The sequence below is a fragment of the Pristiophorus japonicus genome, chromosome 19, assembly GCF_044704955.1.
Source record: "Pristiophorus japonicus isolate sPriJap1 chromosome 19, sPriJap1.hap1, whole genome shotgun sequence".
In the NCBI taxonomy this organism is placed as follows: domain Eukaryota; kingdom Metazoa; phylum Chordata; class Chondrichthyes; family Pristiophoridae; genus Pristiophorus; species Pristiophorus japonicus.
In genome coordinates, this window is record NC_091995.1 from 27,348,465 (window position 1) to 27,374,154 (window position 25,690).

The 25,690-nt window shown below is 55.6% G+C and overlaps 1 pseudogene; it reads right to left on the reverse strand.

Moving 5' to 3' along the window:
* Positions 1 to 21,178: 21,178 nt before the first annotated feature.
* Positions 21,179 to 22,695, reverse strand: LOC139230140 (BTB/POZ domain-containing protein KCTD5 pseudogene; annotated as a pseudogene).
* Between the last annotated feature and the right edge of the window lie 2,995 nt (positions 22,696 to 25,690).

Below are 25,690 nucleotides of genomic sequence, written 5' to 3' on the forward strand. Positions count from 1 at the left end.
TTTTTTTCCCCCCTTTTTTTTGTTTTTTTTTGTGTTTTTCTTTTTTTGGTTTTTTTTTTGGGCACTAAAATCACAATTTTTCCCCAGTGCCCCCTATAAAAGGGAAGGGGACACTAAGAGCACCGGCAATTAAAACAAATTAACTTTAAAACGTAAAATCAAATTAAAATTTGGTTGCCGGGCGTGATGATGCACTCCAGTCCCTCCGGTGCCCACCTCTCGCGGAAGGCCGCGAGCGTACCGGTGGACACCGCGTGCTCCATCTCCAAGGACACCCTGGACCGGATGTAAGAGCGGAAGAGAGGCAGGCAGTCAGGTTGAACGACCCCCTCGACCGCCCGCTGCCTGGACCGGCTGATGGCACCCTTGGCCGTGCCCAGGAGCAGTCCTACGAGGAGGCCTTCGGACCTACCCGCTCCCCTCCGCACAGGGTGCCCAAAGATCAGGAGAGTGGGACTGAAGTGCAGCCAGAATTTCAGGAGCAGCCCCTTCAAATAATGGAACAGGGGCTGCAACCTTGTGCACTCCATAAAAACATGGAACACGGACTCCTCCAGACCGCAGAAATTGCAGGCGGCCTGGGAGTCCGTGAACCGGCTTAAAAATTTGTTGCACGGCACTGCTCCGTGCACCACCCTCCAGGCCAAGTCCCCGATGAATAGTGGGAGGACCCCTGCGTAGAGTGCCCTCCATCGGGGACCCCCGCCTCCTCCGGACGGCAAGATGGTACGCCATGGCGTGGCCGGACGGCCGGCGAGGATGGCAAAGTTGAGGGTGTGCAGGAGCAGCCCGTACAGGAAACCCCTCCGCGCGGAACTGAAAGGCACGGAGGGGATTTCCCCGAGGCGGCTCAAGTTGTGAGGCGCCGGCCCCCGAGGGAGGTTCCGGGGTTTGGCGCCGATGAGGAATTCCGTCCGGACGGGGGTCAGTTCGGACGGGATCTCCCCACGTGCTTGAGCCTCCTCGATGCACCTAACGGAGTCAGGGCCCAGAGCTGTTTTTAGCGACTCGATGGCATCGGCCGCGTGGCGGACGTTGGCAGAGTTTAGGCGCCGCGCCAGCGTGTCTGGCGCCATCCAGCCCGCTCCTCCGCCATCGAGCAGGTCCCTGACCCTGGTCTCCTCACCAGCCACAGCCCTCTCTTCCGACCGCCACATGAAGCCTCGGCCGTGGAGGTACGGATTCCCGAGCAGCGGCTCCTGCAGGACGGCCGCCACTCCAGCCGGCGGAGAGCTGCGCTTGGTGGAGACTTTGTTCCAGACCCTGATGAGTTCCCTGTAAAAGACAGGCAGCTCCCGGAGGGCGGTCCTGGCACCCCCCAAGTTCACAAACAGGAGCTGCGTGTCATAATTGAGGTCGAGCTGCTGGCGGAAGAAATACCTCGCCAGAGCGCACCACCTAGGAGGGGGCTCGACGTAAAGGTATCTCTGCAGGGTCTGAAGACGGAAAGTCGCGAGCTGGGCGCTGACGCACACCAACGACTGACCGCCCTCCTCAAGCGGCTCATGACCGCGGCAGAGACCCAGTGCTTCCTGTTGTTCCAGAAGAAGTCCACCAGCTTCTTCTGTATCTTGGCGACAAACGCAGGGGGAGGGGTCAAAGTGACCAGCCGGTACCACAGCATTGCGGCCACCAGCTGGTTTATGACTAGCGCTCGACCCCTGTAGAACAGCACTCGGAGCAGTCCTGTCCAGCGCCCTAGGCGAGCGGCGACCTTGGCCTCCAGCTCCTGCCAGTTCGCCGGCCAGGCTCCCTCGTCGGGGCTAAGGTAGACTCCCAGATAGAGGAGATGGGTCGTGCTCCAGGCAAAAGGCCTGAGCTCCTCCGGCAGGGAGTCCACCCGCCACTGACCCACCAGGAGTCCGGAACATTTCTCCCAGTTGATCCTGGCGGAGGACGCGGCCGAGTAAATCTCCTGGCACTCACGCATCCTCCGCAGGTCAGCGGGATCCTCTATCGCGAGGAGCACGTCATCGGCGTAAGCCGAGAGGACGACCTCCACGCCCGGCCCTTGCAGAGCCAGTCCCGTCAACCTCGTCCGCAAGAGGCGCAGGAAAGGCTCCACGCAAACGGCGTATAACTGGCCGGACATGGGGCATCCCTGGCGCACCCCTCTCCTAAAGCGAAGGGGCGCCGTCAAGGACCCGTTAACCTTAATCAGACACTCCGCGGCGGCGTACAAAAGTCGGATCCGGGCGACGAAATGTGTCCCGAACCCGAAAGCGCGCAGAGTTCCGAGCAGATAGTCGTGATCCACCCTGTCGAACGCCTTCTCTTGGTCGAGGGATAGGAAGGCGACCGACAGACCAGCCTCCTGGGAACAATGGATGAGGTCCCGGACCAGATGGATGTTATCGTGGATTGTCCGGCCCGGGACCGTGTATGACTGGTCGGGGTGGATCATGTGGTCCAGCACGGCACCAAGGCGAGCAGACATCGCCCTGGCGAAGATTTTGTAGTCCGTGCTGAGGAGGGAGACCGGGCGCCAGTTCTTAAGGAGGCGGAGATCGCCCTTCTTAGGCAGCAGGACGATGACTGCCCTGCGCCAAGAGAGGGGCATCTCCCCGGTCGCCAGACTTTCCCCCAGGACCCGCGCGTAGTCGCTCCCCAGGACGTCCCAGAACGCCCTGTGGAACTCCACGGTCAGCCCGTCCAGCCCCGGGGATTTTCCCCTCGAGAGCCGGGCGAGGGCACCGGTCAGCTCCGCCAGGCTTAGCGGAGCTTCCAGATTTTCGGCGCCCTCCGGGCCGACCTTCGGCAGGTCCTCCCACAAAACTCTACGCGCTTCCTCGCTGGACGGATCCGGAGAGAACAGAGCCCCGTAATATTCACGGACCCTGTTGTTGACGCCCTCCGGATCCGAGACGAGAGAGCCGTCGTCGGCCAGCAGCGTCAAGAGCTGCTTACGGACACTCTGCCTTTTTTCCAGCGAGTAGAAGAAGGGGGAGCCGCGGTCCAGATCCCGCAGGAACCGGATCCGCGACCTCACGAACGCGCCTCGGGACCCGACGAGCTGCAGGTCCTTCAGCGCGGCCTTCTTCGCTTCGTACACCGTCCGCAGGGCCGGGTCCTGGACGACTTGACCGAGACGGGCTTCCAGGTCGAGCACCTCTTTTTCTAGGCGCCCGACTCTGGCCGCCCGCCTCTTGGTCGACCCCCTCGCGTACTCTTGACAGAAGACGCGGACGTGAGCCTTGCCCACGTCCCACCATAGCCTCAAGGAGGGGAAGCCCCCCTGCTTCCTTCTCCAGTCGGACCAGAATCGACGGAACGAGTCCTGGAACCGCACGTCCTCCAGCAGCCGGTTGTTAAAGTGCCAGTACGCGGACCCCGTCCTCGCGCGGAGCGAAGCGAGCTCCGCCCACACCAGGTGGTGGTCCGAACACGGCACCGGCCGCATGGAGGCCGCCGGGACGCAGGAAACGTACGCCCGAGACACGTAAAGGCGGTCGACTCTAGACCATCCAACTCCAGGCCTCACCCAAGTAAAGGCGCTGGAGTCGGGGTGGAGATTTCGCCAGACGTCCACCAAGTTGAAGGACCCGACCAGGTCCCTCAACTTCTCCATCGCCGTCATGCACTGCGGGGCACCGGAGCGGTCCCTCGCCTCGAGGGTGCAGTTAAAATCCCCCCCCGAGGACAATGCAGTCGCCGACGTCGACGGAGCCAAGAAGAGCGGACACCTCTTCAAAGAAGCGCGTTTGCTGCGGGCCGGGATGAGGGGCGTACACGTTCACGAGATGGAGCGGCACGTCCCCCAGGCGAACCGTTACGTGCAGCAAGCGGCCTGGCACGGGCTCCTCGACCCCCAAGATCTCCGGCTGAAAATGCGGGCCCAGCAAGATGGCCACCCCACTAGAAATGGCGGTGAGGTGGCTCATGCGGACCTCTCCTTGCCATTCCAGGAGCCACGTGGCTTCGTCTCCCGGAACGGTGTGGGTTTCTTGCAGGAAGCACACCGCATATTTCCCCTCCCGCAGGAGCGAAAAATTGTCAAATCTACGGCGTGCCCCTCTGCCGCCGTTGATGTTGAGGCTGGCTATGGTTATCTTCATGGCAAAAGCATAGTGCAACCTCTACCTTAACCTATTGTGGGGGAGGGAGCGGAGTCTTTTGTTGAACTCCGCTCCCTCCGCAGCCCAGCGAGGAGTCCCTCGAGCTCGCGCAGCTCAAGGTGCTGCTCCTTTGTCAAGGGCCCGCCCGCGGCCAAGGTTTTAACGGCGGCGCGGACGGACCCCTTGATCAGCTCTGGCTCGGACCATTTTTCCAGGGCCAGTCGGGCTTGGTCGCGGCGACCCCGGCTCTGGGCCAAAAAGTCCCGGAGTTCCTTTGCAGGAATGAGGAGGGCCTCAGCGGCGGCCGCGAGCAGATCCACCGCCTCACTGGCGGTGGTCTCTAGGTCTTCACCCGCGTCCCCCACCGAGTCCCCGTCCTCCTCCGGGAGGTGGCCGCCAGCAGCCGGCCCATCGACCGCACAAGGTACGGCAAATGAACCGGCCGCTCCAACCGGCCCTGGCTCTGCCCCGATCCCACCCCCAGGATCGTCGGCAGAGGAGTCCCCACTGGGCTCTTTTAAAAATGGTGCTGGGTCGGGAACTGACAGCGGAAGGGGTTCCCCCTCCGCCCCAGGAACCGGAGAACAAGGAGAGACCCGGCCATAGGAAATCCCCAGGCCCTCCAAGTGCACCAGTTCCAAAGTAAGGGGCGAGGGTGGGTGTTCCTCCCCCTCCCCGCTGCCACCCCCCGGCCCAGCATCTACAGTGTCATTAAAACCCATAAATTGTTTTTCCGCCGGGTCGAGCGACTCCCGGGGCAAGTTGGGTATTGGCTGGGCGGGCTCAGGTTCGGCCTTTTCGGCCCCGCCCGCCTCGGTCCCCGGGACGCTCGACCCGGCGGCTACGCATTCTTCCACTGGCCCCACGCCCCCCACGACAGGCAGATCTTCCACTCCATCCCCAGGAGGCAGCGGCTGGGCAGCCTCGACTGCTTCACCCTCCCCGGGGACAGACTCTTCGCGCCTGCAGCGCAATTTGGGAGCGCTGGTGGGGGACGCGGGACACGCGGCGGGCACCGACTCCTCCGCGGAGGGATGTTGTTCCCCCTCCGCCTCATCGGAGCCGCGCCTCCTTTTGTTCCTGGGGGTGCGCGGAGGCAGGGAGACCCCCATGTCTGCCGAGGCCTCCCGCTCCGCCCCCCCCTTTTCCTTTCCTTTCCCGCGCCCGGGCCCCTCCGTGGTGTTATTCAAGGGCTCGGGCACGGGCTCTGGGCACCACGCGCTCGCCGGTGACTGGGTTGGGCTGAGCGCGGTGGTCAAATTATCTGGCGCACCGAGGGGACCCGCCTCTGGATGTTTTGCCTTCTTCCGCGCCTTCTTTCCGGTCGGACGCTCTCTCTCCCCCCCGCCGGAGGCCCTGAAAACAAAGGCCTCCGACGATGCCCGCGCACCCATGGCTCCCGGCACGCGGACGCAACTAGGGGGAGGGGTGGCGGCGGCGCCAGCCTTGGCCGCCTTCGGTGGTTTGGCGGCCTTGGAGGCGGGGCAGTTCTTACGAACATGCCCCACCTCCCTGCAGGCATGGCACCGCACGCTGTCCGACGTCCAGAAGACGCGGTAGGCAGTCCCCTCGTGCACCACATTAAAATTCCCCTCCGTCGTGTCCTCCCGCGCCAGCCGGACAAAGAGCTGGCGGCGGAAGGAGAACACGTGGCGCAGGCTGTTCTCCCTGAGGCCAAGCGGTATGGGGTTGATCCCCGACCTTACCTCCCCCAGTTGGTGTAGGTGAGGGAGGAGGAGCTCAGCGGGAACAAAGGGCGGGACGTTTGAAATGATGACCCTCTGCGCGGTGGCCTCGAGAGGGTCCACCGGCAGGAACGTCCCGCCCACCGTGAGCCCCTTTTCGAGGGCCAGGGACACCGCCCGCTCCGACCCCAGGAAGAACACGGCCTTCCCAGACATCTTGGAGGCTGCGACAATGGCCGAGGGGCCGACTACCCCAGCCATCGCCCGCACGCACTCCTCGATGGTCATTGTGGGGTGAGTGTAGCTCTTGACCCCATGTTTTTTAGTAATGAGTCTGAAAGGTGGCAGGGCAGCGGGTGGCGCAGGAGGGGCCGTGGAAGCGGTTGCCACCTGCGCATACGTCTTCGCTGGCCCTGCCACCGGCGTGGATGGGGTCGCCATCACGGGGTCCCTTTAAGGGCTACACCCACCCCAAAGTCACAGGCCTTAATGGTCTTTAATGGCCTCGTGTATTTAACTGAGCAGAGGAGCCCTTAACGAGGCACCTCTCCCCTCGTTGACAATTGGGGAGAGGCCTTGCTCCCTCTGCTCAGTTGTCTTAATTGGGTTTTGTTTTTTAAAATTAGGAAGAAAAGGGGCCTCAGAGAGAGAGGGGAGAAACAGAGGGTAACGGAGAAAGAGAGAGGGGGGTGGGAAGGGGGGGGGGCTGCGAGGGCAGGTCTCCCCTCGCAGCTGTGGGTGGGTGCACTCCCCAGATGGCAAAACACAAAAGTCTTTGGGGTGGTCTTCAGGTGGGGGGAGAAGATGTCTTCACCTGGGGTAGCTGGAGCCACCAGGCACTCCTAACGATCTTTAATTGGGTGATTAATAACAATCTTCAGCCTGGTAGCTCCAGCTATCCCAGTCTAGGCAAATGTGGGGGGTGTGGGGGGGGTTCCAATTGTGGGGGGGGCCTAGTTGTAAGCACAGCCCCCACGCACACTACCACACACACACACACCCCCCGCGATGTTCCGGCCCTCAGTGGTCTTTTTTCCTCCCCCCACCGATACAACAAAGTCTGTTTGGGGAAATGCATCCACACCCACCTGTAGAATGTTGAGTCTCCCTCCTTCCACACTGGATGTTGTTTGTCTTTTCCCCCTCTCTCCAACTCCTTGCAGAATGGTAAAAGTTGTTAAAGTTTTCTGTTCTCCTCCTCTCCCTCTGGGTAAAAGTTGGTGGTGAAGCCCCTTCCCTCCTTCTCTTCCTGGCTGGTCTCAGGGCTCTCCAGGCAGGAGCTCAAGTTGCTAGCAGCTCCACTCACTGCTCACAGCTCCAACTGAGCAGGACACGCCTCCACTGCTCTACGATTGGTTCCTTGTGCATGAAACTCTTTTGAGTTTACCTGTAAAACATAAAAACATTAAACGGTGCCACCCGACCTGGGTGACACTCCAGACATTTTCAAGGCCCCTTTTTTTTTTTTGTTTATTGGTTTTTTTTTTGGGGCGCTAAAATCAAATTTTTCCAGTGCCCCCTATAAAAGGGAAGGGGGACACTAAAAGCACCGGCAATTAAAACAAATTAAATTTAAAAACGTAAAATCAAATTAAAATTTGGTTGCCGGGCGTGATGATGCACTCCAGTCCCTCCGGTGCCCACGTCTCGTGGAAGGCCGCGAGCGTACCGGTGGACACCGCGTGCTCCATCTCCAAGGACACCCTGGACGGATGTAAGAGCGGAAGAGAGGCAGGCAGTCAGGTTGAACGACCCCCTCGACCGCCCGCTGCCTGGACCGGCTGATGGCACCCTTGGCCGTGCCCAGGAGCAGTCCTACGAGGAGGCCTTCGGACCTACCCGCTCCCCTCCGCACAGGGTGCCCAAAGATCAGGAGAGTGGGACTGAAGTGCAGCCAGAATTTCAGGAGCAGCCCCTTCAAATAGTGGAACAGGGGCTGCAACCTTGTGCATTCAATAAAAACATGGAACACGGACTCCTCCAGACCGCAGAAATTGCAGGCGGCCTGGGAGTCCGTGAACCGGCCTAAAAACTTGTTGCACGGCACTGCTCCGTGCACCACCCTCCAGGCCAAGTCCCCGATGAATAGTGGGAGGACCCCTGCGTAGAGTGCCCTCCATCGGGGACCCCCGCCTCCTCCGGACGGCAAGATGGTACGCCATGGCGTGTCCGGACGGCCGGCGAGGATGGCAAAGTTGAGGGTGTGCAGGAGCAGCCCGTACAGGAAACCCCTCCGCGCGGAACTGAAAGGCACGGAGGGGATTTCCCGGAGGCGGCTCAAGTTGTGAGGCGCCGGCCCCCGAGGGAGGTTCCGGGGTTTGGCGCCGATGAGGAATTCCGTCCGGACGGGGGTCAGTTCGGACGGGATCTCCCCACGTGCTTGAGCCTCCTCGATGCACCTAACGGAGTCAGGGCCCAGAGCTGTTTTTAGCGACTCGATGGCATCGGCCGCGTGGCGGACGTTGGCAGAATTTAGGCGCCGCGCCAGCGTGTCTGGCGCCATCCAGCCCGCTCCTCCGCCATCGAGCAGGTCCCTGACCCTGGTCACCTCACCAGCCACAGCCCTCTCTTCCGACCGCCACATAAAGCCTCGGCCGTGGAGGTACGGATTCCCGAGCAGCGGTTCCTGCAGGACGGCCGCCACTCCAGCCGGCGGAGAGCTGCGCTTGGTGGAGACTTTGTTCCAGACCCTGATGAGTTCCCTGTAAAAGACAGGCAGCTCCCGGAGGGCGGTCCTGGCACCCCCCAAGTTCACAAACAGGAGCTGCGTGTCATAATTGAGGTCGAGCTGCTGGCGGAAGAAATACCTCGCCAGAGCACACCACCTAGGAGGGGGCTCGACGTAAAGGTATCTCTGCAGGGTCTGAAGACGGAAAGTCGCGAGCTGGGCGCTGACGCACACCAACGACTGACCGCCCTCCTCAAGCGGGAGACTCAAGACCGCGGCAGAGACCCAGTGCTTCCTGTTGTTCCAGAAGAAGTCCACCAGCTTCTTCTGTATCTTGGCGACAAACGCAGGGGGAGGGGTCAAAGTGACCAGCCGGTACCACAGCATTGCGGCCACCAGCTGGTCTATGACTAGCGCTCGACCCCTGTAGGACAGCACTCGGAGCAGTCCTGTCCAGCGCCCTAGGCGAGCGGCGACCTTGGCCTCCAGCTCCTGCCAGTTCGCCGGCCAGGCTCCCTCGTCGGGGCTAAGGTAGACTCCCAGATAGAGGAGATGGGTCGTGCTCCAGGCAAAAGGCCTGAGCTCCTCCGGCAGGGAGTCCACCCGCCACTGACCCACCAGGAGTCCGGAACATTTCTCCCAGTTGATCCTGGCGGAGGACGCGGCCGAGTAAATCTCCTGGCACTCACGCATCCTCCGCAGGTCAGCGGGATCCTCTATCGCGAGGAGCACGTCATCGGCGTAAGCCGAGAGGACGATCTCCACGCCCGGCCCTTGCAGAGCCAGTCCCGTCAACCTCGTCCGCAAGAGGCGCAGGAAAGGCTCCACGCAAACGGCGTATAACTGGCCGGACATGGGGCATCCCTGGCGCACCCCTCTCCTAAAGCGAAGGGGCCCCGTCAAGGACCCGTTAACCTTAATCAGACACTCCGCGGCGGCGTACAAAAGTCGGATCCGGGCGACGAAATGCGTCCCGAACCCGAAAGCGCGCAGAGTTCCGAGCAGATAGTCGTGATCCACCCTGTCGAACGCCTTCTCTTGGTCGAGGGATAGGAAGGCGACCGACAGACCAGCCTCCTGGGAACAATGGATGAGGTCCCGGACCAGATGGATGTTATCGTGGATTGTCCGGCCCGGGACCGTGTATGACTGGTCGGGGTGGATCATGTGGTCCAGCACGGCACCAAGGCGAGCAGACATCGCCCTGGCGAAGATTTTGTAGTCCGTGCTGAGGAGGGAGACCGGGCGCCAGTTCTTAAGGAGGCGGAGATCGCCCTTCTTAGGCAGCAGGACGATGACTGCCCTGCGCCAAGAGAGGGGCATCTCCCCGGTCGCCAGACTTTCCCCCAGGACCCGCGCGTAGTCGCTCCCCAGGACGTCCCAGAACGCCCTGTGGAACTCCACGGTCAGCCCGTCCAGCCCCGGGGATTTTCCCCTCGAGAGCCGGGCGAGGGCACCGGTCAGCTCCGCCAGACTTAGCGGAGCTTCCAGATTTTCGGCGCCCTCCGGGCCGACCTTCGGCAGGTCCTCCCACAAAACTCTACGCGCTTCCTCGCTGGATCCAGAGAGAACAGAGCCCCGTAATATTCACGGACCCTGTTGTTGACGCCCTCCGGATCCGAGACGAGAGAGCCGTCGTCGGCCAGCAGCGTCAAGAGCTGCTTACGGACATTCTGCCTTTTTTCCAGCGAGTAGAAGAAGGGGGAGCCGCGGTCCAGATCCCGCAGGAACCGGATCCGCGACCTCACGAACGCGCCTCGGGACCCGACGAGCTGCAGGTCCTTCAGCGCGGCCTTCTTCGCTTCGTACACCGTCCGCAGGGCCGGGTCCTGGACGACTTGACCGAGACGGGCTTCCAGGTCGAGCACCTCTTTTTCTAGGCGCCCGACTCTGGCCGCCCGCCTCTTGGTCGACCCCCTCGCGTACTCTTGACAGAAGACGCGGACGTGAGCCTTGCCCACGTCCCACCATAGCCTCAAGGAGGGGAAGCCCCCCTGCTTCCTTCTCCAGTCGGACCAGAATCGACGGAACGAGTCCTGGAACCGCACGTCCTCCAGCAGCCGGTTGTTAAAGTGCCAGTACGCGGACCCCGTCCTCGCGCGGAGCGAAGCGAGCTCCGCCCACACCAGGTGGTGGTCCGAACACGGCACCGGCCGCATGGAGGCCGCCGGGACGCAGGAAACGTACGCCCGAGACACGTAAAGGCGGTCGACTCTAGACCATCCAACTCCAGGCCTCACCCAAGTAAAGGCGCTGGAGTCGGGGTGGAGATTTCGCCAGACGTCCACCAAGTCGAAGGACCCGACCAGGTCCCTCAACTTCTCCATCGCCGTCATGCACTGCGGGGCACCGGAGCGGTCCCTCGCCTCGAGGGTGCAGTTAAAATCCCCCCCGAGGACAATGCAGTCGCCGACGTCGACGGAGCCAAGAAGAGCGGATACCTCTTCAAAGAAGCGCGTCTGCTGCGGGCCGGGATGAGGGGCGTACACGTTCACGAGATGGAGCGGCACGTCCCCCAGGCGAACCGTTACGTGCAGCAAGCGGCCTGGCACGGGCTCCTCGACCCCCAAGATCTCCGGCTGAAAATGCGGGCCCAGCAAGATGGCCACCCCACTAGAAATGGCGGTGAGGTGGCTCATGCGGACCTCTCCTTGCCATTCCAGGAGCCACGTGGCTTCGTCTCCCGGAACGGTGTGGGTTTCTTGCAGGAAGCACACCGCATATTTCCCCTCCCGCAGGAGCGAAAAATTGTCAAATCTACGGCGTGCCCCTCTGCCGCCGTTGATGTTGAGGCTGGCTATGGTTATCTTCATGGCAAAAGCATAGTGCAACCTCTACCTTAACCTATTGTGGGGGAGGGAGCGGAGTCTTTTGTTGAACTCCGCTCCCTCCGCAGCCCAGCGAGGAGTCCCTCGAGCTCGCGCAGCTCAAGGTGCTGCTCCTTTGTCAAGGGCCCGCCCGCGGCCAAGGTTTTAACGGCGGCGCGGACGGACCCCTTGATCAGCTCCGGCTCGGACCATTTTTCCAGGGCCAGTCGGGCTTGGTCGCGGCGACCCCGGCTCTGGGCCAAAAAGTCCCGGAGTTCCTTTGCAGGAATGAGGAGGGCCTCAGCGGCGGCCGCGAGCAGATCCACCGCCTCACTGGCGGTGGTCTCTAGGTCTTCACCCGCGTCCCCCACCGAGTCCCCGTCCTCCTCCGGGAGATGGCCGCCAGCAGCCAGCCCATCGACCGCACAAGGTACGGCAAATGAACCGGCCGCTCCAACCGGCCCTGGCACTGCCCCGATCCCACCCCCAGGATCGTCGGCAGAGGAGTCCCCACTGGGCTCTTTTAAAAATGGTGCCGGGTCGGGAAATGACAGCGGAAGGGGTTCCCACTCTGCCCCAGGAACCGGAGAACAAGGAGAGACCCGGCCATAGGAGATCCCCAGGCTCCCCAAGTGCTCCAGCTCCAAAGTAAGAGGCGAGGGTGGGTGTTCCTCCCCCTCCCCGCTGCCACCCCCCGGCCCAGCATCTACAGTGTCATTAAAACCCATAAATTGTTTTTCCGCCGGGTCGAGCGACTCCCGGGGGAAGTTGGATAATAGCTGGGCGGGCTCAGGTTCGGCCTTTTCGGCCCCGCCCGCCTCAGTCCCCGGGACGCCCGGCCCGGCGGCTACGCATTCCTCCGCGGTCCCCACGCCCCCCACGACAGGCAGATCTTCCACTCCATCCCCAGGAGGCAGCGGCTGGGCAGCCTCGACTGCCTCACCCTCCCCGGGGAAAGACTCCTCGCGCCTGCAGCGCAATTTGGGGGCGCTGGTGGGGGACGCGGGACACGCGGCGGGCACCGACTCCTCCGCGGAGGGATGTTGTTCCCCCTCGGCCTCATTGGGGCGGTGCCTCTTTTTGTTCCTGGGGGCGCGCGGAGTCAGGGAGACCTCCATGTCTGCCGAGGCCTCCCGCTCCGCCCCCCCCTTTTCCTTTTCTTGCCCGCGCCCGGGCCCCTCTGTGGTGTTGTTCAAGGGCTTGGGCACGGGCTCGGGGCACCCCGCGCTCGCCGGTGACGGGGTTGGGCTGAGCGCGGTGGTCAAATTATCCGGCGCACTGAGGGGACCCGCCTCTTGATGTTTTGTCTTCTTCCGCGCCTTCTTTCCGGTCGGACGCTCTCCCTCCCCCCCGCCGGAGGCCCTGAAAACAAAGGCCTCCGACGATGCCCGCGCACCTACGGCTCCCGGCACGCGGACGCAACTAGGGGGAGGGGTGGCGGCGGCACCAGCCTTGGCCGCCTTCGGTGGTTTGGCGGCCTTGGAGGCGGGGCAGTTCTTACGAACATGCCCCACCTCCCTGCAGGCATGGCACCGCACGCCGTCCGACGTCCAGAAGACGCGGTAGGCAGTCCCCTCGTGCACCACATTAAAATTCCCCTCCGTCGTGTCCTCCCGCGCCAGCCGGACAAAGAGCTGGCGGCGGAAGGAGAACACGTGGCGCAGGCTGTTCTCCCTGAGGCCGAGCGGTATGGGGTTGATCCACGACCTTACCTCCCCCAGTTGGTGTAGGTGAGGGAGGAGGAGCTCAGCGGGAACAAAGGGCGGGACGTTTGAAATGATGACCCTCTGCGCGGTGGCCTCGAGAGGGTCCACCGGCAGGAACGTCCCGCCCACCGTGAGCCCCTTTTCAAGGGCCAGGGACACCGCCCGCTCCGACCCCAGGAAGAACACGGCCTTCCCAGACATCTTGGAGGCTGCGACAATGGCCGAGGGGCCGACTACCCCAGCCATCGCCCGCACGCACTCCTCGATGGTCATTGTGGGGTGAGTGTAGCTCTTGACCCCGTGTTTTTTAGTAATGAGTCTGAAAGGTGGCAGGGCAGCGGGTGGCGCAGGAGGGGCCGTGGAAGCGGTTGCCACCTGCGCATACGTCCTTGCTGGCCCTGCCACCGGCGTGGATGGGGTCGCCATCACGGGGTCCCTTTAAGGGCTACACCCACCCCAAAGTCACAGGCCTTAATGGTCTTTAATGGCCTCGTATATTAACTGAGCAGAGGAGCCCTTAACGAGGCACCTCTCCCCTCGTTGACAATTGGGGAGAGGCCTTGCTCCCTCTGCTCAGTTGTCTTAATTGGTTTTGTTTTTTTTTGTAAATTTGGAAGGAAGAGGCCTCAGAGAGAGAGGGGAGAAACAGAGTCGCAGAGAAAGAGAGAGGGGGGTGGGAAAGGGGGTGGGGGACTGCGAGGGCAGGTCTCCCCTCGCAGCTGTGGGTGGGTGCACTCCCCAGATGGCAAAACACAAAAGTCTTTGGGGTGGTCTTCAGGTGGGGGGAGAAGATGTCTTCACCTGGGGTAGCTGGAGCCACCAGGCACTCCCAACGATCTTTAATTGGGTGATTAAGAAAAACAACAATCTTCAGCCTGGTAGCTCTAGCTATCCCAGGCTAGGCAATTGGGGGGGGGGGTGGGGGGGGGGTTCCAATTGTGGGGGGGGCCCAGTTGTAAGCACGGCCCCCACGCACACTACCACACACACACACACCCCCCGCGATGTTCCGGCCCTCAGTGGTCTTTTTTCCTCCCCCCACCGATACAACAAAGTCTGTTTGGGGAAATGCACCCACACCCACCTGTAGAATGTTGAGTCTCCCTCCTTCCACACTGGATGTTGTTTGTCTTTTCCCCCTCTCTCCAACTCCTTGCAGAATGGTAAAAGTTGTTAAAGTTTTCTGTTCTCCTCCTCTCCCTCTGGGTAAAAGTTGGTGGTGAAGCCCCTTCCCTCCTTCTCTTCCTGGCTGGTCTCAGGGCTCTCCAGGCAGGAGCTCAAGTTGCTAGCAGCTCCACTCACTGCTCACAGCTCCAACTGAGCAGGACACGCCTCCACTGCTCTACGATTGGTTCCTTGTGCATGAAACTCTTTTGAGTTTACCTGTGAAAACATAAAACATGTATCCGTGCCACCCGACCTGGATGACACACACAAGACATTTACAAGGCCCTTTTTTTTTTGGTTTTTTTTTGTGGTTTTTTTTTTTTTTTTTTTTTTGGCACTAAAATCAAATTTTTCCTTTTTTCCAGTGCCCCCTATAAAAGGAGAGGGGGATTCCTTGTGCATGAATGACAGAAGGATAGTTTGCAGGTGAAGCAGGCAATCAGGAAGGCAAATGGAATGTTGGCCTTCATTGCGAGAGCGATGGAGTACAAAAGCAGGGAGGTCGTTCTGCAACTGTATAGGGTATTGGTGAGGCCGCACCTGGAGTACTGCGTGCAGTTTTGGTCACCTTACTTAAGGAAGGATATATTAGCTTTGGAGGGGGTACAGAGACGATTCACTAGGCGGATTCCGGAGATGAGGGGGTTACCTTATGATGATAGATTGAGTAGAGTGGGTCTTTACTCGTTGGAGTTCAGAAGGATAAGGGGTGATCTTATAGAAACATTTAAAATAATGAAAGGGATAGACAAGATAGAGGCAGAGAGGTTGTTTCCACTGTTCAGGGAGACTAGAACTAGGGGGCACAGCCTCAAAATACGGGGGAGCCAATTTAAAACCGAGTTGAGAAGGAATTTCTTCTCCCAGAGGGTTGTGAATCTGTGGAATTATCTGCCCAAGGAAGCAGTTGAGGCTAGCTCATTAAATGTATTCAAGTCACAGATAGATAGATTTTTAACCAATAAGGGAATTAAGGGTTATGGGGAGTGGGCGGGTAAGTGGAGCTGAGTCCACGGCCAGATCAGCCATGATCTTGTTGAATGGCGGAGCAGGCTCGAGGGGCTAGATGGCCTACTCGTGTTCTTATGTTCTTATGTTCTTATGAAGTTAGCCCTTCTCCAGTTAAATATTTTTACACTTGATTGTACTGTCTCCTTTTCCATAACTATTCTAAACCTGATAGTATAATCATTGTCCCCAAAATGCTCCACCACTGAAACAGTCCCCATTTCATTTTCCAGAACCAGATCCAGCACTGCCTCCTTGCTTGTTGGGCTGTAAACAGACTGATCAAGAAAGTTCTCTTCGACACATTTCAGAAATTCCTCCCCCTCCTTGCCCTTTACAGTGTTACTGTTCCAGTCCATATTCGGATAATTGAAACCACCCATTATCACTACTCTGTAATTTTTGCATCTTAAAAGGAAAGAATGTCCCAAAGCGCTTTACAGCCAATGAAGTGTCATGTATTCAATTATCAGTGTCACCCATCTATAAGCTGACCTAAGTTGTACTCCTTGAGAATATTGACCACATGGGGCGAACATGTGGGAGACACTCCTAAACTGGACTTTCAGGTATAAAAGGGGAAGCTCCACCCACCTTCAACACTTGAGGTCTTGGTAATAAAGGTAACTGGTCACAGAGTGACCTTCTCTCAATTATGGGCCTCGTGTGCATTTATACTGTATAGAAAGGACATATTAGTGGCAACGAGAAACTGGGATTTAAACCACGTGAGCATGGCCACTAACAGCACAGAAGAGATGTACTGTGTTGGTGATGATTGGGACTACTTTATTGAGAGACTACAGCAAAGTTTTGTCACTAAGGAATGGTTGGGACAGGGTTCGGCCGACAAAGGCAGGGCTCATCTCCTGACGGTTTGTGGGTCCAGAACCTACTCCCTCATGAAGGACCTTCTAGCGCCAGAGAAGCCGGCAGACAAGTCGTTCAAAAAGCTCAGTAAGTTGATCAGAGAACACTTTAAACCGGAGAGCAGCATGCACATGGCAAGAAACCCATTTTACATGCACCGGTGGTGAGAAAGGCAAAACATTCCAGACTTCGTGGCAGATCTCCGGTGCCTGGCGAGCCTATGTACGTTCCCAGATGCATGCAAGGTGGAGATGCTGCGAGACTTTTTTATTGAGGGCATTGGGCACGCTGGGGTTTTCAAGAAACTGATTGAGACCAAAGACTTGATCTTGGAAGCGGCGACACTGATAGCCCAGACATTTATCTCAGGGGAGGAAGAGGCCAGAATGATGTATGACAAAAATCTTGGCTCAAATGCGACAAATGACCAGGGAATCAACATTGTTCATGAGGCACACAGTTCTCAAGGCAGACAAGGGCGATCGGATATGCCCCAGCATGTAGTCGAACCCAAAGGGGGAATTCAACAGAGACAATGGCTAGCTGAATGGTAATTTATGCCATCACAATGGACAATGTGGCCAGTAATGGGGTCATCAACACCTGTTAATGGTGTGCTTAAGAACAGTTACAGAGACAGTCAGAGATGATCGACTGGTAATGGACCTTTTGTTTCCAACAATGGGGCCTCCAGCTCATGCTGGAGGTGTGGAGGCAAACACCCAGCCAGAGTCTGCAGGTATCAGCAATATACCTGCAGAAACTGCAACGTCAGCGGTCACTTGACGCGTATGTGCAGGAAGCCTGCAGCCAGGTTGATGTACGAGGAGGACAGGCCTGATGTAAGCCCTACGAGGCCAAATGAATGCTGGGAGAAATCGCTGGAAGCTGAAGTTCAGCGAGTTCATGTGGAGCACATATATAGTTCATATACCAGGACGCCAATGATAATGATGAAAGTGCTCCTCAATGGCATCCCATGTATCAATGGAGCTAGACACGGGGGCCAGCCAGTCCCTGATGAGTATCAAACAGTTCGAAAGGCTGTGGGTGTCCAAGGCCAGGAGGCCAAAATTATTGCCGATTGACGCACAGATACGGACATATACAAAGGAGATCATTCCAGTGCTAGGCAGCGCCACGGTAGTCGTGACCCACAAAGATTTGGAGAACAGATTGCCACTCTGGATTGTCCCGGGAGATGGTCCCGCACTACTGGGAAGGAGTTTGCTTGCTGTCATGAACTGAAAATGGACGATGTCAATGCAATTTCTTCTGTGGAGCGAGTATTATGCTCACAGGTTCTGGACATATTTGACTCATTATTTCAACCCAGCATCAGCACTTTCATGGGGGCCAAGGTAGTGATTCACATAAACACAGACGCCAGGCCAGTACACCACAAGTCCAGAGCGGTGCCGTACGTGATGCAGGAAAAGATAGAATGCGAATTGGACTGCCTGCTGAGGGAAGGCATCATTTCGCCAGTCGAATTCAGTGACTGGGCGAGCCCGATCGTGCCGGTGCTCAAGGCGGATGGGTCAGTCAGGATATGTGGCGATTACAAGGCCACCATCAATCGGGTGTCACTCCAAGACCAGTAACCGCTACCGAGAGCAGAGGATCTCTTTGCGACGCTATCCGGTGGCAAACCTTTTTCAAATTTGGACATGACCTCAGCTTACATGACCCAGGAGCTGGTGACTGAGTCAAAGAAGCTAAGCACCACCACGACACACAAGGGGTTGTATGAGTATAACAAATGTCCATTCAGGATTCGTTCGGCCGCCGCGATCTTTCAGCCAAATATGGAAAGCCTCCTCAAGTCGATTCCAAGGACAGTGGTTTTTCAAGACAACATCTTCATCACGGGTTACGATACTGAAGAACACCTCCACAACCTGAAGGAGGTGCTACGCAGACTGGACCGGGTAGGGCTGCGACTGAAAAAGGCGAAGTGCGTCTTCTTAGCTCCAGAGGTAGAATTGCTGGGGAGGAGGGTAGCAGCAGATGGGATCAGACCTACTGCGTCCAAAACAGAAGCGATCCAGAGAGCACCCAGACCCTGTAACACGACAGAGCAACGTTCGTTCCTGGGGCTCCTGAACTATTTTGATAACTTTCTTCCCAAATTGAGCACGCTGTTAGAGCCGCTACAGGTGCTCCTATGCAAAGGTCACGATTGGGTCTGGGGGGACAGCCAGGAAAGGGCTTTTGCTCTAACAAACTATTAATGTTATATGACCCATGTAAGAAACTTGTTTTAACGTGCAATGCATCGCCCTATGTGGTCGGGTGTGTGTTGCAGCATGTGAATGCCAAGGGTCAGTTCCAGCCGGTAGCTTATGCTCCCAGAAGTCTGTCCCAGGCAGAAAGGGGCTACGGGATGGTAGAAAAGGAAGCACTAGCATGTGTATATGCAGTAAAAAAATGCACCAGTACCTGTTTGGCAGGAAATTTGAGCTGGAGACAGATCACAAAGCCCTAACGTCCCTTTTGGCCGACAAGGCCATAAATGCGAATGCATCGGCCCGCATACAGAGGTGGGCACTTACGTTAGCCGCCTATGACTACACAATTCGTCACAGACCTGGCACTGAAAACTGCGCCGATGCACTCAGCAGGCTCCCACTAGCCACCACTGAGGGGGCAACTGAGCATGGTGCTGAGATGGTCATGGATGTTGAAGCTTTCGAAAGCGAAGGCTCACCTGTGACAGCCCGTCAGATTTAAATCTGGACAAATAAAGACCAGCTGCTGTCTTTAGTTAAGAAATGTGTCCTGAATGGGGACTGGGCAGCCACGTACGGGGCATGCCCTGAGGAATTTAAACCGTTTCATAGGCGCAAGGATGAACTCTCGATCCAGGCCGATTGCCTACTGTGGGGAAACCGAATAGTCATGCCCCAGAAGGGCAGAGAGGTGTTTATCAGAGAACTTCACAATGAGCACCCGGGCATTGTCTTGATGAAGGCAATTGCCAGGTCACACGTTTGGTGGCCAGGGATAGATGCAGACCTGGAACTTTGTGTTCGCAGATGCAACACGTGTGCTCAGCTGGGCAACGCACCCAGGGAAGCCCCCCTTAGCCCCTGGTCCTGGCCTGCCAAGCCATGGTCACGCATCCATGTGGACTATGCAGGTCCTTGCATGGGGAAAATGTTTTTGGTTGTAGTAGACGCCTTCCCCAAATGGATTGAGTGTGCCTTTTTAAATTCAAGCACATCCTCTGCCACGGTAGAAAGACTACGGGCAATGTTCGCCGCCCATGGTCTTCCGGACGTCTTGGTCAGCGACAATGGCCCGTGCTTCACAAGCACTGAATTCCAGGACTTCATGGCAGGCAATGGAATCAACCATGTCAGAATGGCACCGTTCAAGCCGGCCTCAAACGGCCAGGCGGAACGAGCAGTGCAGATAATCAAACAGGGGATGCTCAGAATCCAACGGGGTTCCCTACAAAGCTGCTTATCTCGCCTCCTGTTGTCCAATAGATCCCGACCACACTCGCTCACAGGGGTTCCACCCACAGAGCTGCTAATGAAAAGGATGCTCAAAACCAGTTTATCCCTTATACACCCCACTATGAAAGAAATTGTTGAGAGCAGGCATCAGTCTCAATGCGACTACCATGACAGGAATGCGAGGGCGCGATGTATTGATGTCAATGATCCTGTTTTTGTCCTCAACTACGCTGCAGGGCCCAAATGGCTTGCAGGCACTGTGATTGCCAAAGAGGGTATAGGGTTTTGGTAGTTAAACTTACCAATGGACAAATCTGCCACAAACATGTGGATCAAAAAGGAGGTTCAGCAACCCCATAGAAGAAGCAGAGGAAGAACACGACGTAAAGTTTACTCCTCCACAGGTGGCCGAACACCGGAACCAAGTGGAGGAGAACCCAGTCACTGTGGGCAGTCCGGACAGGCCTGAGGCACCGCAAACAGCACACTCAGGCCAGCACCCGACAACCGGAGCCCCAACTCAGGCGCTCAACAAGGGAGTGTAAACCACCAGAGAGACTTAACCTGTGATCCCAATAAGACTTTGGGGAAGAGGTGATGTCATGTATTCAACTATCAGTGTAACCCATGTATAAGCTGACCTAAGTTGTACACCTTGAGAACATTGACCATAAGGGGGTGAACTTGTGGGAGACACTCCTAACCTGGACTTTCAGGTATAAAAGGGGAAGCTCCATCCACCTTCATCACTTGAGGTCTTGGTAATAAAGGGGGTAACTGGTCACAGAATGATCTTCTCTCAAGTATGGGCCACGTGTGCATTTATACTGTATAGTAAGGACATACTATGAAGTACTTTTGAAATGTAGTCACTGTTGTAAAGTTTGAAATGCAGCATCCAATTTGCACACAGTAAGATCCCACAAACTAGAACTAGGTGGCACAGCCTCAAAATAAGAGGGGAGCCAATTTAAAACCGAGTTGAGAAGGAATTTCTTCTCCCAGAGGGTTGTGAATCTGTGGAATTCTCTGCCGAAGGAAGCAGTTGAGGCTAGTTCATTGAATGTATTCAAATCACAGATCGATAGATTTTTAACCAATAAGGGAATTAAGGGTTACGGGGAGAGGGCGGGTAAGTGGAGCTGAGTCCACGGCCAGATCAGCCATGATCTTTTTGAATGGCGGAGCAGGCTCGAGGGGCTAGATGTCCTACTCCTGTTCCTAATTCTTATGTTCTTATGTTAAACAGAAATGTGATGATGACCAGATAATCTGTTTTAGGTGTTGATTGAGGGATCAGGTTTGAGGCGTTAAGGAATTTGGGCCCCACTGGTATCTCTAGGCACCCGGTTACTGGGTGGGGAGGGATAGAGTGAAGGTGAGGGGGTCTGTGCGCCAACTCTCCCGGCGTTACAAAAAAACTAAAAGCAGCGTTCGCTACAGAATAAGATTGAAAGAAGCATCAGTGCTTTCAGGATAGATGGGCTCTGGAGCAAGAACACCACACTGGTCGGGGACAGGGTGTGGCACTGCCCTCTGCTGTAACGAGGTAGTAGTGCAGCCTCCAAAGTATAGTTAATTCTGGGTTTTTTTTGACAATACTGAGTGGTTTAATCATCACATTGTCATAAAAGTACAGTGACCCAATGCAGGGGGGGGGGGGGGGTGGGTGGGGGCAGGGGGGAAACATTAACAAAAATTATGGCATTGTACTGAATTAAGTGTTTACTCAATAATTACAATACTGCATCCTTGCCCTCTCCCCAAAACCTGCCCGGAATTCATTGAGTGGAATCGATGCACACAATGTTGTAGGATGAACAGAAAGAAATTATCACAAAGCAGACAATTCAATGACTGTGGCTCTGCTTCCCAGTCGCCAAGGAACCAGCAGCATCACAGGTCTGTTAAAGGCAATTAAACGCGTCGGCTGTTTATATATTGCACAACAATAAACAATGATACGGGGAGATTTGGCAACGTTTACAACTAATTCTCGAGAGCTGTGCCGTGGACCTCTCGTAGGCTTCAAGTGAAAGGCAGAGAGGTTGAGTTCTTCAGTATAACGAGCCCCACTGATCGAGGAGGCCCGGGTGAGCTGAAAGTGTCAAGTCCGGCATCAGAGTATGGCACAGCAAGTGGAGGATCCCTCTTCAAGGTAAGGAATGTAAACACCAATTCCGATCCAGTAAGGTCACATTCTCGAGCCTCGCTCTTGAATGATCTTGACTTTTTCACTCGGCTCTATGACGATTCCATTTGTTGAGTTATTCAGCTCCCTGGAGACGACGCAGAGGAGTTCAGCCTGATCTTCGTTGAGATAGTTGTAGGAGGATCCGATGCTAATGAGCTGCTCAAATTTCCAACCGTCCGACATCGTAGAAAGCATCTGCGTGAGTTCCTCCTCCTGACACTGCAGGACGCGGTAAACAGGTTTAACAGGACCCTGTGAGGTCCTATTCTCCAGGTCCCGAATGCGTTCCTTGTCCAATCGAACAAGTAACGCAATGTTATAGAACTCCGCCTTCTCCCGCACCCCCTCCTCCGCCAGGTCCTTGTTAATGATCAGCTTGCCATGTCGCAGGTAGTTGAGGATCGGGCCAAGGTAACTCGGGCCTCGGTCTATAAGATAGGCACCAGTTTCATCCTTATCCGAGTCCAGGTCCGGGTCCTCCTGGCACAGGCGACAGGGGAAGGATCTGGGATCCCTGCACAGCGTTTGCTTGGCGCTGATGAAGTAGGTTCCGCTGCACCCATTTGTTGCCGGGTTTGTCCCCGGGCCCGGGAGGGCTCGCCCCGTTACCGCCCGCAGGCCCCGAATTTTGGACAAAGTCACAGGTGTCGAAATAAAAAGGGCGAATCTTAAACAAAAACTATAGGCGCATTCAAATAAAAGGGGATAATCTGAAATAAAAAAGGGATGCATTTATATAAAATAGAGGGGATGAACTTATATATAGAGTGGATAAACCTAAATATAAAGAGGGGGTATGCTTAAATATATAGAGAGATGAATTTAAATAAAAGGGAAATAATCAAACGAGGGAAAGAAAGATGCGCATTCATATGGCGCCTTTCACAACCAGCCGATTTGCTCATAGCAAGCTCCCACAAATAGCAATATGATAATCACCAGGTAATCTATTTTAGTGATGTTAATGGTGGGACAAATATAGACCAAGACATCAGGAATAGCTCCCCTTCGACATCGTGCCATGGGATCTTTTACATCCACCTGAGAGGAGACCAGGCCTCGGTTTAACATCTCATCCCGACAGCTGGTACTTCCGACAGCGCAGCACTCCCTCAGCACCGCACTAGAGTGCCAGCCTAGATGTTCTGCTGTGCATCTCCTGGGATGGGACTTGAACCCACAACTTTCTGACTCAGAGGCGAAAGCAACGACCAACTGAGTCACAGCTGACACTATCGAGTCAATGGCCCATCCTTCCACCTCTGAGAGCCAGGTTTAAATCCAGCCCTGACTGATGGATGAAAGGCCCCTCTACCCGTGAGCTGCAAATGTCTGTGGACAAAGAACCTGTTGTCAATTCAATCTGTCTCTCAACTCAGAGGCCAGTCAGCGCCTCAGGCTAGAAGGGAAAACACGGGAGAGGAAATCAATGTGTGTTTTCAGAGCATTGTTCGCTGCGTTTGTGAAACATGTTTGCATTGTCTCCATTTCCATAGGTGCTGTAACCACAACCACACACAGTACAGCACAAGGCTCACACTGATGCTCCACAGGCAGCTTCACTTCCTTGATTTAAGTTACCATTTTTTCACATTTTTCTCTTTCCTTTCGATTATATGATGACTCCTGCTGGGGTACGGTGTTATTGACTCCCGCTGGGACACGGTATTATTAAATCCTGCTGGAGTACGGTGTCATTGACTCCCGCTGGGACACGGTATTATTAAATCCTGCTGGAGTACGGTATCATTGACTCCTGCTGGGATAAGGCGCACTGGAGGCGGTGTTGAACCTTGTCGATGTCTGCCCTTGCTGATAATAGGTTGCCGAGGTATGGAAAGTAGTTCACGTTGTCCAGGGCCGCGCAGTGGATCTTGACGATTTGATAAGTTAGAATTGTCGACTGCACTTTGCTGTAACCTCATGGCTCCATTAAAATACAGGGCAGAGGAATGTCACTAGAACACATGAAGCACATGTTTACAGCAGTAGCTCCCATTATAAATCCTGACATGGAAATGTATCATGGAAAAAATGATAGGAAGTTTGTGCAATCGAAAGATTAGTAATATATTACGAGTTCATAGTTGTAACCCATTTATTTTCAGCATCAGGTATTATTAGTCATCAGCTTTTCTGATCAGCTGCAGACGCAAAACTAGTCAACAGTGCAGCAAGCTGGCTATTCTGTTCCATGGTTAACTTGTTTAAATAATTATTCGACTAGCCTTCTGTTCAAGGCAGCTTCAGCCTTATACAGGGAACTAGCCTAATGGGGGAAATGCGCAAAATCAGGCCAACTGCCCAAATTTAAAGGGATGTACAAACTTAAAAAGGTAAGTTTTTGCATACGAGGTCAGATTTGGTTTCAGCCTTTACAATGCTTGAAAATGAATTTTAAATATTTCCAAGTTCCTGCCAAGATTGGGGGCCGGGGAAATAAAGCCAGATTAAAAAAATGCGAAAGGAAGTCCAATGTGCAGCCATGAAATGGATTCGATCAGTGAGCTGACTGTGAGGCAGTTTGCCAAATTGGCAATCAAGACACCCTCGAGAGGGCAGCAGATGGTGAGACCAGGCTCAATGCTGTGTGCACCACCCACAGAGCCCTGGGGACAGATGCGCAAGGTGGTGGCACAGTTAAAAAAGGAATCTGGTGAGGCAGGACTACCCAACAGTGCCATACATTGGGCAGATGGCCCAATTCCATGCCACAAAGTGTGGCTCAGTAAACTCGTTCACACTTGCCCAAGCCAAGCCATCCCACACAAACATGGAGTTCACAATTGCATGCATTCCCATACTTCAGGAGGCACACCTTCAAGATGCAACATACAATTGAAAGCCTCGCTACATTTACTCTTTCAAGGACTTCACTCACCAAGTCATTGTAAAACAACCCAGCTATATGATGTCACTGACTGAGCAACTATGTTCACACTCCTTCAACTCAAAACAACTCTTCAGCTTGCACAAGACGGATCTTCAATCCCAGAAAGGCCTGTCTGAAGAAGTCTATCAGCGAAGGAATGTCCTCTATGATTTCTGTCAGATCTGTAATCCTCATCATCATCATAGGCAGTGACTCGAATCAAGGATGACTTGCTTCCACGTCAAAAAGTTCACAGGTGTTACAATGAAGGACCTAATATTCATTGAACTACATGTTGAAGGATGGAAGATGCCTGTGCGTGGATTTTTATAACGTGGTGACCGTTGCACAACAGCCACCACACGTCTTGACAGAGCTACGTCTTGGTCCAGTGGCAAGGATTACCCAAGGCGCCTGGAGACCAGCTCTGCTGCACGGGCCTAGTGCGCACACATATCAGTGTGGGCCTGCCCTTGCTGCCCCTGGGCCCGAACTCATGCCCCTCCCGGGCCCCGATCACGTCCCTCTCTAATCAGTCGCCACTCCTTCGCTCTGGCCTTGCCGATCCTGCTGCACTTGCCCATGCTCCAATCACTGACCTAGATCTTGGTGATGTCCCTGTTCACTGCAGGATCTGTAATCCTACATACCAGTTGAATAGCAGGTCTGTACAGCCCACTTCAGGTGCAGTTAGACCTTCCTCTGATTATTACTCGACAGTGCTCCCTCCCCTCATCATCAAGGCCAAGAGAAATTCCCTGGGGAGTGCCCATCCTCCCAGTATTGGCTGTTTGAACTGACAGTAAAATCCTTTCACACATAGGAGCTGAACAAAAATCAATACAAAAGTCTAAAAATGAAGTTAAAATGGACAAAATAAAGTGCACCAAACTAACTGCAACTAAAATGAATCAAAGAGCCAAACAAAGGAGATACCAAACTTTCCCAATGCAGCTAAACACAGCTTTAAGAGGGATAATGGAAGGCAATTTACCAAATACATAAATATTAATGGGACATTATATATTATATATATATATAAAATATAGCTAATATATGTGAGAAAAACATGGAAAATTAGACCTGCCCATAACCAGCAGGCCATGTGTGGAAAATATCAGCGTGCTGTCACTAACCTTTGGAGCAATGAAAATCCCCAAATTTTCCCAACCCTCCCATGCTGGTAGGCCATAG